The 17,662-nt window shown below is 41.9% G+C and overlaps 1 protein-coding gene across 3 annotated transcripts in view; it reads left to right on the top strand.

The window, feature by feature from the left end:
- The window catches only part of SASH1 (SAM and SH3 domain containing 1), a 264,495-nt gene that overhangs the window by 69,225 nt on the left and 177,608 nt on the right, over positions 1–17,662 (top strand). The window lies entirely within an intron of this gene.

Genomic DNA, 17,662 nt, shown 5'->3' with positions numbered 1-17,662 from the left:
AATGATGAAATCATTTGTAGCACAGTCATTAAGCTTTTGGACTTTGGAGTGAGTTAGCCTGGATTCAAATCCCAGCCCTCCCATTGACTGACTGCATGATCTTGGCCAAGGTACCCAACTCCACTGACTTTCTATTTCATTACCTGAGAAGTGAAGCAAAGATTTGCTTCTTAGGTTCTCTGAGATTTAGCTAAGCTGATATATAGCTAGTGCTCCATACTGATACATAGTAGGTGCTTAATAAAGAATAGCTCTCTTTCTATTTTTTTTCTTGCAAATGATCTTGTGTCTCAACTTTCCAGACATCCTAAAGTCCCAGTTATTCTATTTTCAGGTGTCCTTTGGTATTTATGATTATTCCTGTACAGAGAGCCAGGGAAGGTTGGTCAAAGATTTCTATCTGCTCGTCTCACTCTCCGATATTTTATTTTAATTAATTTATTTTTTGAGAGCAGATTTATTCAGGGAGATACCCACTCCATAGACAGAGTGTGGGCCATCTCAGAATGACTCCAACGTTAAAAAATATATATATTAAAAATTTTTTAACTCTTTTTGCATTTTCTGAACATTACTGTTGAATATGGGCCTTCAGTGAAATTCCAGAAAACCCGATGAACATATATAAAAGTTGTGGTGATAGATTGTTTTTTAAGTTTATCAAGCAGGAAGCTTATCTTGTTATTTCTTGCTTAGGTCTCACTCTGTAAATGTTCAGGCACTGAGAAAATTGGCTTAATGACATCTCATTGCATCCCTTACTAGGGTGTGGGCTGGGGAGGGAAGGGTTAGAGATGCTCCTTTGAACTGAAGTGTGGGCTCAGGGTCGTTTGGGGACTGGGGTGGCATGGACCACTTTCTGAAGATTTGCTTTCCCTTCCCTGGCAGATTCCAACGCTGTTGGGTCAGTTGTAGCAGAGTGTTCTTTGGCTGAGTTAGAAGATGGGGTGGGGCTCAAGAAGCCCAAACCTGTTATTCAAAAGGCAGATGCAGGAGAAAAGAAAATACATGCTTCTTACAGAGCTAATAGTTTGGTGTGAGGCTGAAAGACGGTAAAGATTGTCCCAAACAGGTAGTGTTCACCCGTGTTTTCCCATCTTTTATAAGGTCTTATTGTGCTTTAAGTCTTGGGCATCAAGATTGTTCCTTAGTGAAAAAGCAGACAAAGAAGACATAGATTACCTGCTGTCCTTTGTACGAGCCTGTAAGAAGTCACCAGGGGAAAAGGATCTTTATTTTGCTTTTAGAAAGCTGCCATCCAAGTGTTTATAAGAAACTATATCTTCGGAAGAATGTATCAAGACACGAAACTAACTGACAGCTGACTTTCTCTGTTCTTACGGAGACAAAAGACACAATTTCCTTCATTTTGTATTTAACATGGCATTTTGCAATCATCTATCAGCCTAGACAGGTTGAAGTGACTTGATCCCTGGCACATATACATTGTTAGTGGCAATGTCAGACTGCACCCCAGTTCTCTGACCTCCACCAGTCAGGAGCTTGATGCCGTGATGCTCCAGAGTTAACTATCCCAGATCCACTTGGTAGAAATGTAATGACATCCAGTCATTTTAGGCAAATGCTGTTTGGAAGATTAGGAGAGTAGAGGTAGTAGGGGAATTATACATCCAGACATCATACTTAGCAGATTTCAGGCACAGTTGCTACTTTATTTTTTAGATTCTTCTTAGTGTAAAAATGTAAACTTCAAAGCTTATTAGGTTAAAACTTTTTTTTAAATGAATGAGCACAGCTCCTCTTTCCCGAAGGCGCAGTACAGCGAGAAGCCCTCGGCATCCCTACCCCCTTGGATTTTGTTGGTTCTAACCCGGGGAGGGGGGAGAGTGTTGCCCCAGAGGCATTGATCTCGGTACATACAGGATGGTTGTTTGAGTTCATTGGGACACATTTTACATTTAAATTAATGCAGTCCTGCCCAGTTCAGCACCAATCAGTTGCTTTTATATAATTGCTAACAAAATGCTTATTTAGAGAAGTGATAGTATAATTTATGGCATGAAAATGTTTGAGTGTGTTGGAATGAATAAAATGCTAACAAGTGAATATGTAAATAGAGAGTTAAGAGAAAATGAGTTTACAAAACCACTATGGATACTGGGTGCTGAGAATATGCTTTTATTGAGTGAAAAAGGAAAAAAGTATGTACTCTTAAATGCAGGAGCCACTCCAAAATACAGTTCTGTAAAGACTCATGCCCCGGCTATAACGGGGCGCATTTATGAAGACTTTAATAAATTCTGCTTATGCCAAAGCTACCACTTGGACAGTTGCGTCATGCATACTTAAATCCTGGCACTTCCACTGAAAATGTAGTGGCAAATTGCGAAATGTTTGTAAACCCTGAGCAATTAAACCGTGGCCTTCTTGCGAAATACGCTATTCTGTTGTCTAACTCGGCAACGTGTGGTCTGCCTGGGTTTTCAAAGCCTGTCACCTTTCACGATGACATGCTTAGACTTCTGTTGAGAAGTGCAGAACAAGTTAGAATCCTATGGGATTCTACTCTTTTATCTTTACTCCCGGGTTGCAGACAAAGCATTCCTTTTTCTTTTTTGGGGTGGGGGAGAGTAGTTTTTTTTTTTTTAAGAGTAGGAATTGCTGAGGTTATCTGATGAGGTAGATCATGTTTTCAGCCCCAAGTATCCATTCGGTAACTTGTGATGGTTCATAAATTTTTCCTCCAGCATTCGAGGACTTCTTAAACGTAGAATCAGGCCTTTAAAGCTACTTGTTCTCACTGGAAAGGGAAAGGAAGGGAGTTAGTAAGTGACTATTGTTTGCAGGATCCTGCAAGATGCACCTCCCCCAAACCTTACATTTCCCTGCTATGTTCCTACAATCTACACCCATTTCCTAGCAATGCTTGGAAAATATCCATTGTGTAGACAAACTCTACATGGAGGACCTTCCCCTACTCTTAATTCCTATTCAAGCTACAGAAAAGAATGTAGTAGGTTTATCTGTTAAGTTTATCTTTAGGTTAAGTTATCAGCTAGGTTCATTCTGTTTAAGTTTATCGGCTAGGTTCATTCTGTCTTGCTGTTTACTGAAGTCTTCTTCCTTAAAAGACCCTCCTTTTGCTCTGTATTTTTGGGCAAAGTGTAGGGGAGGGGAGGTGTCAGTGAGATCCCTAGAGGGCTTTTAAAATGCAAACTCCTTTGTACAGACCAGTGTGTAATTTACATATTCTCTGGGTGGTGTCTTAAGCCCTTCAGCTAATGACTTAATTTTTTAGGTCTTTGGAATCTGAGAGTCAGCCTCGGTTTCCAATATTCTAACTTCATCTTGACGTCTTGTCCCTGGTAGCTGGCTGAAAGCCTATGGCTTTTATATAAATAGAGAGATTGCAGAGTGATGTAGCGGAAGACACTGACTGAAGAGACCTCAACTCCCTCATTTAGAGAGGAGGGATGGAAGGGCTTGAGGCAGCAGGAGCGTAGCGACCAGAACTCAGACCTCCCGATTTTCATTTCTTTGCCAAAGTTAAGTCTTACAGTTCTGGCTGGGGTCCTTAATTTGCTGTCAAAAGAGGCTCTGGGACTTCCCTGGCTGTCCAGTGGTTAAGACGCTATGCTCACAATGCAAGGGGCACAGGTTTGGTCGTCGGGGAAGTAAGATACCGCATGCCCTAAGGCGCAGCCAAAAAAAAAAAAAAAAAAAAGGCTAAAAAGAGGCCTCTGCATTAAAGCGACTGTTCATGCTCTCCGTCTTCCCACATCCTGCTTTCATTGGCCGCTCTCTACCTTGTAATGCTCCCCTCTTCCACCTGGCTTGTTCTGCATCCTTGTTCACCATCGTTGACTCTCAACTTCCAATGATAGAATGCAGCAACATGGGGAGGGGAAGGCAGTGCTCACAAGGGCTGAGTCCTGGTGTTGTGCGGGGCCCTTCCCAAACTTACCTTAATTGGTCCTCTCACTGTGACCCGTGAGCATTATTGTCCCCATTTTACAGTGGAGAGGTAAACGTACATGTCCTGAATCACCCAGACAGTAAACAGGAGCTGGGATTTGGGTCATGTGTTATTTCCTGGAAATTAACTCCTAGTTGCAGTTTTCTAGTTCATTCTTTCACATCTCTATCGAGACATCTATTGACTGTCAGTCTTTTTTGCTTGAGCTATTGAGCTAAGTACTAGCCGCACATGCCCCTGACTTCCAGAAAGACAGTAGTTCTGTAGGAGAAACAGCATCCACTGTCCCTCCCGTAAATACCCAGTCCTGCGGTGTAGTGTGCAGATCGCCCCAAAGAGCACAGAGGTGGGGAGGGTTGGCGGTGGTGCTGGTGCAGGAAGTCCAGTCCCAGAAATGCCTTTCAGTTTGAGCCCTGGCAGTGAGTAGGCTTTACCTGAGAGGTGTTTCCCAGTGAGGGATAAGGAGGAAAGGAGAGAGGAAGGGCCTTCTGGACAGAGCCAAGGGAAAGAAAGATGGGAGAGCAGAGAGCACTGAGGTGGGTGCCAGGTCCTGAGTGCTGAAGTAGCTGCAATCATACTGTAGGCTTCAGTGAGAAGCCATTGCAGAATTTTAAACTGACATGTGTCATGATCACTTTTTAGAAAAGTGACTTTTGGGGGTGATGAGTTGGTGATGAATTTGGAAGAAGACTACTTCAGTGATCCAGGCAAGAGAAGATGAGAGCTTGGATTAAATGTTTATGAAACATACCAGTTTATCTATCACCTGGCTTCTGTTAGTCCCCATATTTTACTCTATAAGGAGTCAAGGACTGCTCATGGTAATTTACTTTTGATAAATTCTTTTACGCTCAAGAGTAGGCTGGGTTAATGCAAGAGATTTTTAGGCATGTTGTAGTGTTGTGATTTTTTTTTTCATTCTAAGGAAGTAGCTATCTTGACACATCTATGTGTACACATATCTACTTACCTGCCTCTCTATACTGGAGTAAATGATTTGGTTCCTTAAAGAGGGGAATTATTATTTATAACAATATACACACAATGCTATAGCTAAATGATGTTTAATACCATCTTTTAAAAGCTAATTTTAGAGACTTCCCTGGTGGTGCAGTGGTTAAGAATCTTCCTTCCAATGCAGGGGACGTGGGTTTGATCCTTGGTTGAGGAACTAAGATCCCACATGCCGCGCCGGACAACTAAGCCCACGCGCTGAAAAGATACCACATGCCACAACTAAGACCCGTTGCAGACAAAAATTAAAAAAAAAAAAAGCTAATTCTAGAGAACAGTGAAATAGAGGGAAATATTCAGTTGGGCATATTGATCCATAAGCATATCTGTAGCTCAGTTTTATAAAGGACATAAGAGGAAAACCTGTAACTAGCAGTTTACTTAATGTATTCTTTTTAAGAGTACTTTGTGCTTCAGACTTAACCATCATAATCCCACTGTGATATATGATGTGCTTACCCATGGTTTACACACATTCTTTTCTTAGGGTAGAAATAAAATTGATCTCAAAATAATGAATTTAGATGGATAGAGGCTAAGACTAAGAATTAACTGTACCATTTAATACCAGTGAGTATAGACTAAGACTAAAAGAATTAACCAAACCTTCCGACTAATTTTGAGATAAAATGTATTTTTATGATGACCCGGATTTGTCATTTCTCAGATGGTATGCTCATTTATTTATTAATTTAATTTGGTAATGAGACCTGAGAATTTGTAGGTCTGTTCCTCATTAGCTTTGCTCCTAGGCAGCTGTCTAGTGTCCCACCCTTTGTTCCATAAGATGTTTCACTGGGTAGCATTAATTCTTTATGAGTTGAGATGCCTCATAGAGATAACCTAGTTTGAATTTTTTCTTGCTTGTCAAGCCCTGTAATAGAGACGACTCTGGCATGGAGATTGGAGACCCAGGCCTTAGAGTATCTTAGAGACTTGGAAGACAAAAGCTTGATAATAAGATAGTTTTTCCTCTCTGTGATCCCTAATTTTTTCTTTTCTGAAGAGATCTCCTATTGTCTTTCACCTTTCTAAGCTGATTGGTAAAAACGTGAATACGTTTGAGTTTATAATGACTCCTCTGTAGACTTTTGTTCCATGTGTCCATAGAGATACTTTGCGGCTCTCCTTGGTGTCTGTGACGTAGATTTGATTCATGGTTTATTTTGTTGCTTCATCCATTGTTTGTTTGGTTTTACAGCAAGTAGTGAGTGAGGAAGGTCCAGTGTGTCTACACATTACTCTGTGCCTGGTTGTGGCTGTGGCTTCATTTTCTGTCCTGGCATGCAGAATTAAAAGTGGAATTACAAGGGAAAGAAAAAGAAATGCATATAATTGTAATTTTAACTAAAAGTATCATTGAAGGGCAGAATAAAAAAATTTTAGTATGTATCCTGAGCCCTAGTTACTTTAAAAATTTAGTTAATTAATCTAGTTAATTTGGGGAACTTGAGTACTTTTGCCTAAGACTTGCTGTCAACCGATACATTTTTCACACTACAGCTAAAAAATGTTTTTATGCTTTTTTGGGCACTCTTAAAAATAGAGTGTTTCAATATTAAGTTATTTGTTATAAAGAAGAAAGGAATATTCTAGTTTAAGAATAAGTATCTTCGCTATAGGCTTACATCCATTTTCAGAGGATTTTAAAGGCCACACTTAAAGATAAACCATTAACAATTTTACAGATGTCCTTGTTTTGGATATGCACAGGGTTAAAAAAAATTTTTTTTAAACAAAGCAATGAGATACCCCTACACACCTGTAACAATGGCCAAAATCTGGAACACTGACAACACCAAATGCTGAAGAGGATGTGGAGCAACAGGAACTCTTGTTTATTGCTGGTGAGAATGAAAAATGGTACAGCCACTTTGGAAGACAGTTTGGCATTTTCTTACAAAACTAAGCCATATTTTTACCGTCCAGTCCAGCAATTGCACTTCTTGGTATTTGCCCGCAGAAGGTGAAAACTTATGTCTACACAAAAACCTGAACACAGCTGTTTATAGCAGCTTTATTCATAATTGCCAAAACGTGGAAGCAACCAAGAGGTCCTTCAGGAGATGAATGGATAAATAAAGTGTGGTGGATTTTTTTTTTTTTTTTTTTTTTGTGGTACGCGGGCCTCTCACTGTTGTGGCCTCTCCCGTTGCGGAGCACAGGCTCCGGACGCACAGGCTCAGCGGCCATGGCTCACGGGCCCAGCCGCTCCGCGGCATGTGGGATCCTCCCAGACCGGGGCACAAACCCGTGTCCCCTGCATCGGCAGGCGGACTCTCAACCACTGCGCCACCAGGGAAGCCCATGTGTTGTGGAATATTATTTAGTGCTAAAAAGAAATGGACCATCAAGCCATGAAAAGATGTGGAAGAACCCTAAATGTATATTACTAAGTGAAAGAAGCCCACCTGAAAAGTCTTTTATTCTGACTCTATGACGTTTTGGAAAAGGCAAAACTGTGGATACAGTGAAAAGATCAGGGTTTGGAGGGAGGGAGGGATAAATAGGTGTTGGAGGGAGGGAGGGGTGAATAGGTGGAGCACAGAGGATTTTTTTTAATGATGGATAGATAGATGTACAACACCAAGAGTGAACCGTAATGCAAACTTTGCATTTGGGGTGATTATGATGTGACACTGTATGTTCATCAGCTGTAACAAAGGTTCCACTCTAATGAGTATGATGGGTTTATTTCAACACCACCAAGCAATTCTCAAATTCTCAGCGGACACTGACGGAGTTTCCCACAAATTTAATTCATGTCTGACACTATCTACTAGTGTCAGATCCCACAGGTTAGGGGCTCAGTCCCAAAGACTGTCCCTATTTCAGTTGCCAATCGCAAGTCCAGATTGTTATTTGTGCTTCTGAACGACTGGCTATAAATTGGAGGTTCCTGCATCCCCCCTGGTGTTCCATTAATTTGCTAGATCCGCTCACAGAACTCAGGAAACCAATTTGCTTGTTAGATTAACCAGTTTACTTACTAGATGACTGGTTTGTTATGAAGGGATATAACTCAGGAACAGCCAGATGGAAGAGTTGCTTAGGGTAAGGTAGGTGGGAAGGGCTGAGGAGCTTCCATCCTCTCTGGGGCACCACTCTCCCTGAATCTTCACGTGGTCACCAATCCAGAAGCTCTCTAAACTCTGTCCTTTTAGGTTTGTATGGAGGCTTCATTATGTAGGCATGCTTGATTACATCATTGGCCTTTGGTAACTGAACTCAGTCTCCAGCCCCTCTTCCCTTCAAGGAGATTGGGGGGTAAGGGTGGGGTGAGACTGAAAGTTCTTACCCTCTAATTACTTGGTCTTGCTGGTGACCAACTCCATCCTGAGGCTATCTAGGAGCCCCAGCCTAGGTGTCTCATTGGCATAAACTCAGATGTGCTCTGAAGGGATTCCTAATTAGTGACAAAAGATGCTCCTGTCACTCCAAATTCCAAGGGTTGGGACCTCTGTACCAGGGCTGGGAAGAAGACCAAGTATCTGTCTCCTGTAAGTCACAATGTGACAGTGGGGGATATTGATAATGAGGGAGGCTATGCCTGTTTGAGGGTAGGAGATATATTGAAAATCTCTGTACCTTCCCTTCAACTTTGCTGTCAGTCTTAAGCTGCTAAAAAAATGAAGTCTTAATAAGAAAATAATAATTGAATTTTTTGTTGTTTTAATCAAGAGAAGGGTAACAGAATGAGAACATTTAAAAACAAAAAAATTGATTAAACACCTCTTAGAAAACTGAAAGGTTATTTTGTGAGGGAGTTAAGAGCAAAGGAAGCAGTTCAGAGTGGCTTCAAGTCCTGGCTTCAGCATTTAGTGGACCTGTGACCTGGGTGAGTTCCTTAACCCTTCTATGTCTTGGTTTCCTCATCAGTAAAATGAGGATGATAGCCACTCACATCATTGGGTCTGGTAAGATTAATTAAATGACTAGAACTGTGCATAGCATATGGTAAGCAGATCATAAATGTTCGTTATTATTAGCTATTAACGGTTAAATCTGCTTTGGTTGGAATATGAATTAATTTCCTTTCATTCTCGTCTTCAGATGGAGTGATGATCTGATTCCACATGTTCAATTTAGGATTGATATTAACTATTGATTTAATGTATGTCACATGTCCTTTTTAGAATACACAATTTAAAAACAAATGCATAAATCGCTTCAAAGTATTAACCTTCAGGTTTCATGTTAGGAAACAGGTGTTAAAAATGACCTGTAGGGGGCCTCCCTGGTGGCGCAGTGGTTGAGAGTCCGCCTGCCGATGCAGGGGATACGGGTTCGTGCCCCGGTCTGGGAGGATCCCATATGCCGTGGAGCGGCTGGGCCCGTGAGCCATGGCCGCTGAGCCTGCGCATCCGGAGCCCGTGCTCCGCAACGGGAGAGGCCACAACAGTGAGAGGCCCGCGTACGGAAAAAAAAAAAAAAAAAATGACCTGTATACTCAAGAGAGAAAATGTATGAAACTTGTGAATAGGCAGGGTTTTCTGGAGGCAAGAAGGTATTTGTAATGAAAACATATTTTCTGTTTAAATGGTGTCCAGATTGCTATTTTCAGTTCTCTTGTGACTAAGTAGTGCAATAATATGAGATCTTTTTAATAGTTGACTTCTTAGAAACATGTAAAATATTGAAAGTATCCACTTAACTAATGATTTTATTTTTTGAATGCTGGGCTCATGTAGATGTGCTAAATCTACTTTCATTATCTTGAACTCTTTTGTGAAATATTTTCCCAGGGTTTTATTGAATTAACTGATGTTTTTGTCAGGGTTGCTAAACATTCATTCTGTATTTTTGCATCTTAATTAGAAATCTTCCGTCTCCAATCAAGAAGTTATAAAAGCGTCATACGGTAGTGTCCCCACCAGAGCCCAGAGCAACCTGCAAACACATGTCAGTGTGAACGTGATAGAAAATGGGATTGCTTGTGGTTTGAGAAAGATTATTATTATTATTTATTATTATTATGCAGTATGCCACTTATATACATTTTAATTTGGGGGTAACTTCACTATGCATCTATAGAAAACATGAAGGAATTTGAAACTTTGGGAAAGTCTGTAAAGACGAACATTGGATGCTGGAGAGATAAGACATTTCATTTTTAGAGCATATTTTATCATGAAATACAGTTTTATTGAAAACGTTCCACAAAAGTGTAGGCTTAGGACATAGCCTACTGGGGAAAGGTCATTAATGCCTCTGCAGCATTTTGCTTCTAGTTATGTAACATGTGGTGCCCAGGTGGTGACTTAATGAAAGGCCCCTCATAACACTGGTGCATGGTAGTGATTTGCCCTGATTAGGATATTATGAAACTGAGGCTATGCGATGAGCATTAAAGTAAAGAGGTGTCAAATGATTCATAAAAGGTACATGAAAGATACACTGAAATCCACGTGATGTAACTTTAGCACTAGCAGAGAACTATGTACTGTTTCAACAGACCAGACTGTCAGCTGGTAACCTCCACATTCTATATCAAAGCACTCTTCTGCTTGTCACATTACTGAAAGACTGCACATTCCAGAGCTTGTGTCTTTAGAAAGCGGGGTATCTTCCATGGTGGAAGAGTTTCCATAGAAACCGGAGGGGAGGCAGGTACAACTAATACACTCCTTAGACATCGAGAGATTTTCAGCAGGTCACATCCCTTACTCTCAAGAAGTTCTGCTCTAGAGATTAGATGATAATACTTACATTGGCATATAATTCCTTACATTTCATGGTGCGTCCTTTACATGCATCAACTGGTTTAATGCCCTTATAGCTACCAGAAACCCAGCCTTGTTGGCAGCCACAGTTCTCTAGCCTGGTGAGTAATCTAGGGTTCCTGGTTTCCTTGTCAAACACACTGACATTTCATTGCCCATATTTCATTACCCGTAATTCAACAATCTCTGGTTGATTCTGGCTTCTGTAAATTCTAGCCTTCTAAGTTTTCATCTATTTTATCTGTGAAATAGAGGTGAAACATTGAAGTTATATCATTGCCAGTATTTTCAAATGCTCCTCCAAAGTAGACCCAGACCCAGCTGGATGTGGGCTCTGCTATTTTTTGAGCAGAGTTTGGGGGTGAAGCCAGAAAGTGATCCCTAGTCTGGATTTTCCCATTTTCTACCCAAGCTGCCTGGTCCCTGGGGTCTTGGATGCTATAGGGTGGGTCAGTGTGGCAAACACTCAAGACTTTGCAGGCTCACCTCTTCCAAGGAGGCAGAGAGAAGCACAAACGTTTGGTGTCTCATTGTTACCAGCTTGCCACAAATTCTAGAAAAGCCAGACTTTTGTTCTCATGACTTCCAGTTCTTCTACTGTGGAAAACAGGAAGGCCCACTTTCACAACGCTGGGAAAAGCAGACTCTACTATTGTCAGCCAAAAAGTTTTGCAAGCTTCAAGAGTTTGGTTTTATGACACTAGGTTTACATTTTTTTTTTTAAATCAAGACTTTTAAAAAGACACGCAAACCTTTCATTTGTATACCTGTGGACTTACTTGCAGACAAGTTTAAGGGTGTTCTGTTTCAAGTCCTTACATATAAAGAAGAAAATCTGGGACAAGAGTTGCTCAAGGGCGCTAGGTTACAGATGGTTTCAAAGGATCAGCCAAAGACCAAGTGAACAAGCCAAAGCAAGACTGGTTTAAATTCCTGAATTTGCTAGTTAGGTCAAGATAAATAAGTACTGAATTATGCAGTGTAGTTGGCAGCAGGGACTGATGAAGCTCCAAAGGTTGTTTTGGTAGAAAAATGACTTAACACAATGAATGAGGGCTGGGGGGAGTGACACACTACTCTGGTGTCCCCTGAAGATCTAAATCAAAACAAGTTTTATTAGTGCAGAGAAAAGCACGCTGGTGTTGCTGCAGAGCCTTGGATGTGACGATAGTCGCAGCTGTACCACTAGGGATAGAGCCAACATTCTGAAGTATCTGTTAAAACTAAAGGCGATCACCTTTTTTTCTTAATTTTTAAGTCACTACTTCTTAGACCATTAGCAGTCAACTAATTGGTTCTTTGGCTTATGGTTTTCTAACGCTTTGTGTATCTATTGTCCTTGATGGGACTTTTATTTAAAAAATATAAGCATATATTCTTTGTGGCAATGTAGGGAGAGTGTGCAGGATAGAATCAGAATTTTTTTTCTGCAAACTAAAGGAACTTAGAAATTCAGTTGTCAGCGGATTCTTTGGAGGACTTCTTTATTGATTCCTTTGCAGCTCTACATTCCACGCTTCCTTGAAGCTTCAGAACTCGGTGGATAGAACAAGGAACATTCTACGGTTTGCTACCCAGTCACCCATTGTAGTTATTTTTTTTCTCAAGGAATTTGGAGGTTATATTTTTGTGCAGTAGTTGCAATATTCTTTGAAATGTGACTGCCATCAAGACTTGTTTATAAAGCCATTTTAGCAAAGACGCTATGGGGCAGAAAGAGAAGAGTAATAATAAAAATAGTATTGTTGGCAGCTGATATTGACTGATCATATACTATGTGCTAAACACTGTACTAAGCTCTTTCCATGCATTGTCTCATTTCATTGTCCCTATAACCCTGTGAGGTAGTGGTATGGGTTGAACTGTAGCCCCCCAAAGAGGATGTGTCAAAGCCTTTTTTAAAAATTAACTAATTAATTAATTAGTTTGCACTGGGTCTTAGTTGTTGCAGGCGGGCTCCTTGGTTGTGGCTCGCCGGCTCCGTAGTTGCTGTACCTGGGCTCCCCAGTTGTGGCATGTGAACTCTTAGTTGTGGCATACATGTGGGATCTAGTTCCCTGACCAGGGATCGAACCTGGGCCCCCTGCATTGGGAGCTTGGAGTCTTATCCACTGTGCCACCAGGGAAGTCCCTTAAAGTCTTAACCCTCAGTCTTAATCTCAGAGTGCAGCCCTATTTGGAAATAGGATCTTTGTAGATGTAATCAAGTTAAGATGAGGTTGTTAGAGTGGCCCCTAATCCAGAGTGGAAATTTGGACACAGACACAGGCAGACACAGAAGGAAGATGATGTGAAGACACATATAGACAGAGAGAACTATATGAAAATGGAGGATTAGAGTGATGCATCTGTTAAGCCATGGAATGCCAAAGATTGCTGGCAAACCACCACAAGCTAGGAAGAGGCACGGAAGGATTCCCCTACAGGTTGCAGAGGAAGCATGGCCCTGCTGAAACCTTGATTTTGGACTTCTAGCCTCTAGAACTGTGAGACAAGGCATTTCTGTTTCAAGTCACCCCAGTTTTTGGTACTTTGGAATACAGCTGTCCTAGAAAACCGATATAGATGGACGCTTTGCTATCTTCTTTCTGCAGGGGAGCAGCTGTTGGGAAAAGGAGTAAGGTATAAAGAAAGCAGAACTTTTTCCAGGAAAGTTTTAGTACTTTGCACGGACCAATACCTTGACCAGGAGGAGAAGGAAAATTGACAAGATAGGTAAACAGTGAGCCTCAGAAAGAACCTGACCAGGGCAGCACAGACACCTGTGCAACAAACGCTTCCTGGCTTTGGGTGGTTCCGCCAGGCATGAGGAAGACGGACTCCTCTATTCCTCTCCCAAGTGCTAGGGGGTAACAAGAGGGACAGAGGTAGAGGGAAGTGTTTCCTTCGTGATGGTCCAGCATTTCTCATCTGATGAGCTGAGGAATGAAGTGGACTCGGGAAATTGCATTGTATCCCATCTTCTCACCCAAATAAACCCTCAGGCAAGTGCCCACAGCTTTTCCCTCTTCTGCTCACCATTATTATTACTGTTTCTCTCTCTCTGTATTATATCTATCGATAGAGAGAGAGAGAGAGAGAGAAAGAGATGCAAGTGAGGGGAGGATGGGCAGGGGTGATAAGGAAATGGAGACTTAACAGTGCCTTACATCTTTGTTGTGAAGTGATAGAATTGAACTAGTCCTCCGAAGAGGACAGCACTTCCTCGTTGCTGCCCCCACCCCCATCTCAACCACTACCCAGAAGAGAAGTTGGGAGAGCGTGCGGAGACCAAACAGATGTCCCATTGCTGCTAGATTTCTTGAACTGATTTCTAGGGTGGGGCAAATAAGCTGGGGGTGGGAGGAGGGTCAGAGAATCTGGCAAAGGGCTTTGGGGGTGGGGCTACATGGCCCCCAAGGAATGTTGGTGGTGATGCCTGTAAATGTCAGGCTGTACTCTTTCACCCTTGGGCCACCCTTTGAATCTTCTGCCCTCAGTCCTTCAAATCCAGTAAGAGGGAGATGAATCGTGGTATTCCATAAGGACTGTATTAGGAAAGGGGGTTTCTAGATGAAAACATTAACCTCTGCTTGAGGCTTCTCCTGGTACCATTTTTTCCCCTGGTCTTTGAGACTGTGTAGAATGCCACAGGTATCTTAGCTCTTATGGAAGATTTGAGGAGGCAGAAACCACTCCTTGCGGGATTGCTGAGGGTTAGGAATGAAAGTAAGAGAGAGTATGGAGAAAATGGAAATAATTTGTAGTGTGTTTTATGTTATTCTCTGTGGATTCTTTACTGGACATTTTAATTAAAATCTTATGGGATATTCATCCTAAAACGTTCAGACCCCTGAACAAATTAATTTGAATCCCTACCATTCGTTCAGAACAAATGCTTTCAGAGAACCGTTTTTGTAAAGTACAATAAAAATGAAGAGTTAAGAAAATTCAATTTCCGACATCATCTGTAGCCCATCCTGCTGGTAATGGACTGCTCCCTATGGCCCATTACCATAGATTACTTTTCCAACTCTAGTTCAATGATTCAAGCCAAAACCTTCATCACTTCCCTTTGGAGACTATTACACATCCCAGCAGACATCCTATTAAGAAACTTCTGATTTGCAGAGGGAAAGGAAAATTTTAAAGTTGAGACTGAGGAGGAAGATGATTCATGGTCCCAAAGGAAGAGGACGCCTGAAGTTTTCAGAGATGGCCCCTAGCTGCCACACCTTCCTTTGGAAACATACTCACCAAGGGCCCTCGGGAAGTCAATGGAGTGAGCGCATGGACCAGAGTGTAGTCCCTTAAAGGAGTGACAGAAGAATCAGCAATTTGGAATCAAGCTCAGCAGTGGGTAAAAAAGGGTATAAGACACCTCACTAATGTAATGTGGGAGTTAAAAATGCAAAAGTTGGCTACCCTGAGCACATTTAGAGTTTGTGATTCAATATTCAAGAAGAATATAAAAACAGAAATTGCTGTCGTTGGGGCAAGAAATGACTCAAGGCCGAAAGAAAGATTTCTGTTGGTGCCTGGTCAAGGTGAGGGTCACTTCTGGCTGGTGGCTCTGTCTGTGATTGACAGGCTTGCTGACACAGGGATAGAGTGATAGCAGTGTTCCCAAGAGTTTTGACAGCAGCAAACACTGAAAAATGGTAACAATGAAACACGAAGTCAATACAATATCAGTAGAGGTCTCCCCCCAACTCTCCATCTCCCACCCCAGGTACCATCACCCACCCTCCCATCCAAAAGTAGAGTGTTCCTGAGATTTCATAAGCTGAAATGTCGTAAAGTGAAGAAGCAGTTGCCTTAGGATACGTCTTGCTAACAGATGCACAAAGTACATCTGTTGACCTTTGGACAACACGGTGGTAGGTGAGTCTGACCCCTGCCCACCCCCATCAAAAATTCACGAAAATCTGTATACTGCTATCTCTGCCTCAAAAACAAAAGAATTGATAAATGACTCACCCAAGGGCAGGAAGCTGAAACGGGATAGAATCAGGACTCAGACCCTAGTTCTTTGGATTCCATGTAGTGTGATCTCTGGTTGAACACAAACTTTTCCTACACTTAGTTAATTTAAAGATCTGTAAAGTAAAAATACAGGTACTATATTAATTGAAAAGAATCCACATGTAAGTGGATGTATGCAGTTCAGTTGTGTGTTGTTCAAGGGTCAACTGTAAATCGAGGTAAAGCACAGATGATCAGACCCAGTTCAAAGCTATGGAGTCTTGAGGCTGAGAGAATGAGTGTGGTTCCCGGGGAAGGAGGTGTGCGCTGCAAAACATACACTGATCTCAAATGACCCTTTTCGCCTTTTTCATAAAAATGGAAATCCTCTTTGGGCTTCCTTCGTTTAGCAAGAACAGGGCCTAATGCAGGTCTTTCGTAAACGTGAAGTGGTGTAAAGCGAACTTTTGAAAAGCGAGGGATACTTGTATTATAAAAGACAGCACATGCTACGATTTACAAAACTCTCTTCTCCAAGTATCTTACCGTGTCCCCTTTGACCAGGCAAATTCCTGTCATGCTTCACTGTTATATAATTTACAATTCTCGACTGTTTTTTTATAGTAGATCTCATGATGTGGCAAAAATGGTATTTTTCTTCTCTGAATATGTGTTAGCACCCACTATTTGTATCACTCATTTGACATTTACAGTCTTTAGGAGGTTTATTAGCCACTTTATTTGTTGGATGGACCTCTGACTACTTTTTTTAATTTTTTACTGAGACCTGCTGGGGGGGGCCCAGGCGTTCCCTACCAAGATGCTGAGGAGGGTGGTCACAGTGTAGATGTCGCCCCCCACCCCCACCCCATGCCTGCACTTCTCATTAGGAATTCAAACGCTGTATCCTCACTTTCCTTAAGCACCTTCTCCGTCTTGCTGCCCCTCGCTGACGTGGCTCTGTTAAAGGGAGCTTCAGTGGAAGAAGAGATGGGGCTAGAAAGAGATAATTTTTGTTTTTCAATCTTTTGTGGGATCTTAGTTCCCCAACCAGGGATCAAACCTGCGCCCCCTGCAGTGGAAGCATTCAGTCTCAACTGCTGGACCGCCAGGGAAGTCCCAAGATAATTTTTGAGGAGGGGATGTTTACCAGAATGAAGAGGCTGTGCCCCGGAAGTTAGTGATAAGGTGTAAGCACGAGAAAGTATTGGATACTTGGGAGGAACAAAGCTTCAGAAGCCACAAGAAGAATTTCATTTACTTGGAGGTTTTGTCCGGACTTGGGGAGGGGATGGCAGGCCTCTAAGTGTCTGACTTAAAATGTCTGGACCCTGTGTAAAAGCGTGACCGGTATGTAGGTTTGGGCCAAGGACGGCTCTTTCCTTATTTGTGTAAGTATTCATCACTTATTTTCAATTGCCACCTCAAATTCAGTGTGAAACGAGGCAGGATATAAACACATGTTATATAATTTATTTTTCTGCAGTCTCTTCTCTATAAAACTCTCAGCTCTTTGAAGATGGAATAAGTAATCCAGTTGACCGAGGGGCTAGATTTAAATAGGGTGGTCAAGGAAGGAGCTGGAAAGGAGTATCGTAGGGGAGAGGCAGAGAGAACATCAGCTGCAAAGGTCCCAAGATGAGAATGAACTTGGTGAACTTTAGGAAGGTAGACAAGGCCCATATAAGGTTATGGCTTAGTGACCGCTGGAGATCTGAGTGGGTCAAAGAGAATACACCAGAATACACCAGTCATGGTCCAGGTTTTATTTTAAGCATCGTTGGAAGCCATTGGAGCATTTAAATGAACTTATGTTTTTAAAAGACCACTGGGAGTGTTGTGGAAAACGGATCATAATGAGGTGGCAGTGGCTTGGACCAGGCTGTAGAGCTGGGGTTGGAGAGAAGTAGACAGATGTGGAATAGGTCTTAGAGGGAGAGCCTCTGAATTTGGGCTGGTTGTTAGGGGGACAGAGAACTGAGGATGACACTTAGGTGCTTTGTCTGATCATCTAAGGAGATTGTTTGGGGTTGTGAGGGTGGGG

This window comes from Mesoplodon mirus, assembly GCF_964341445.2.
Source record: "Mesoplodon mirus genome assembly, chromosome: 10".
Lineage (NCBI taxonomy): Eukaryota > Metazoa > Chordata > Mammalia > Artiodactyla > Ziphiidae > Mesoplodon > Mesoplodon mirus.
This window is presented reverse-complemented; position numbering and strand designations above follow the sequence as displayed.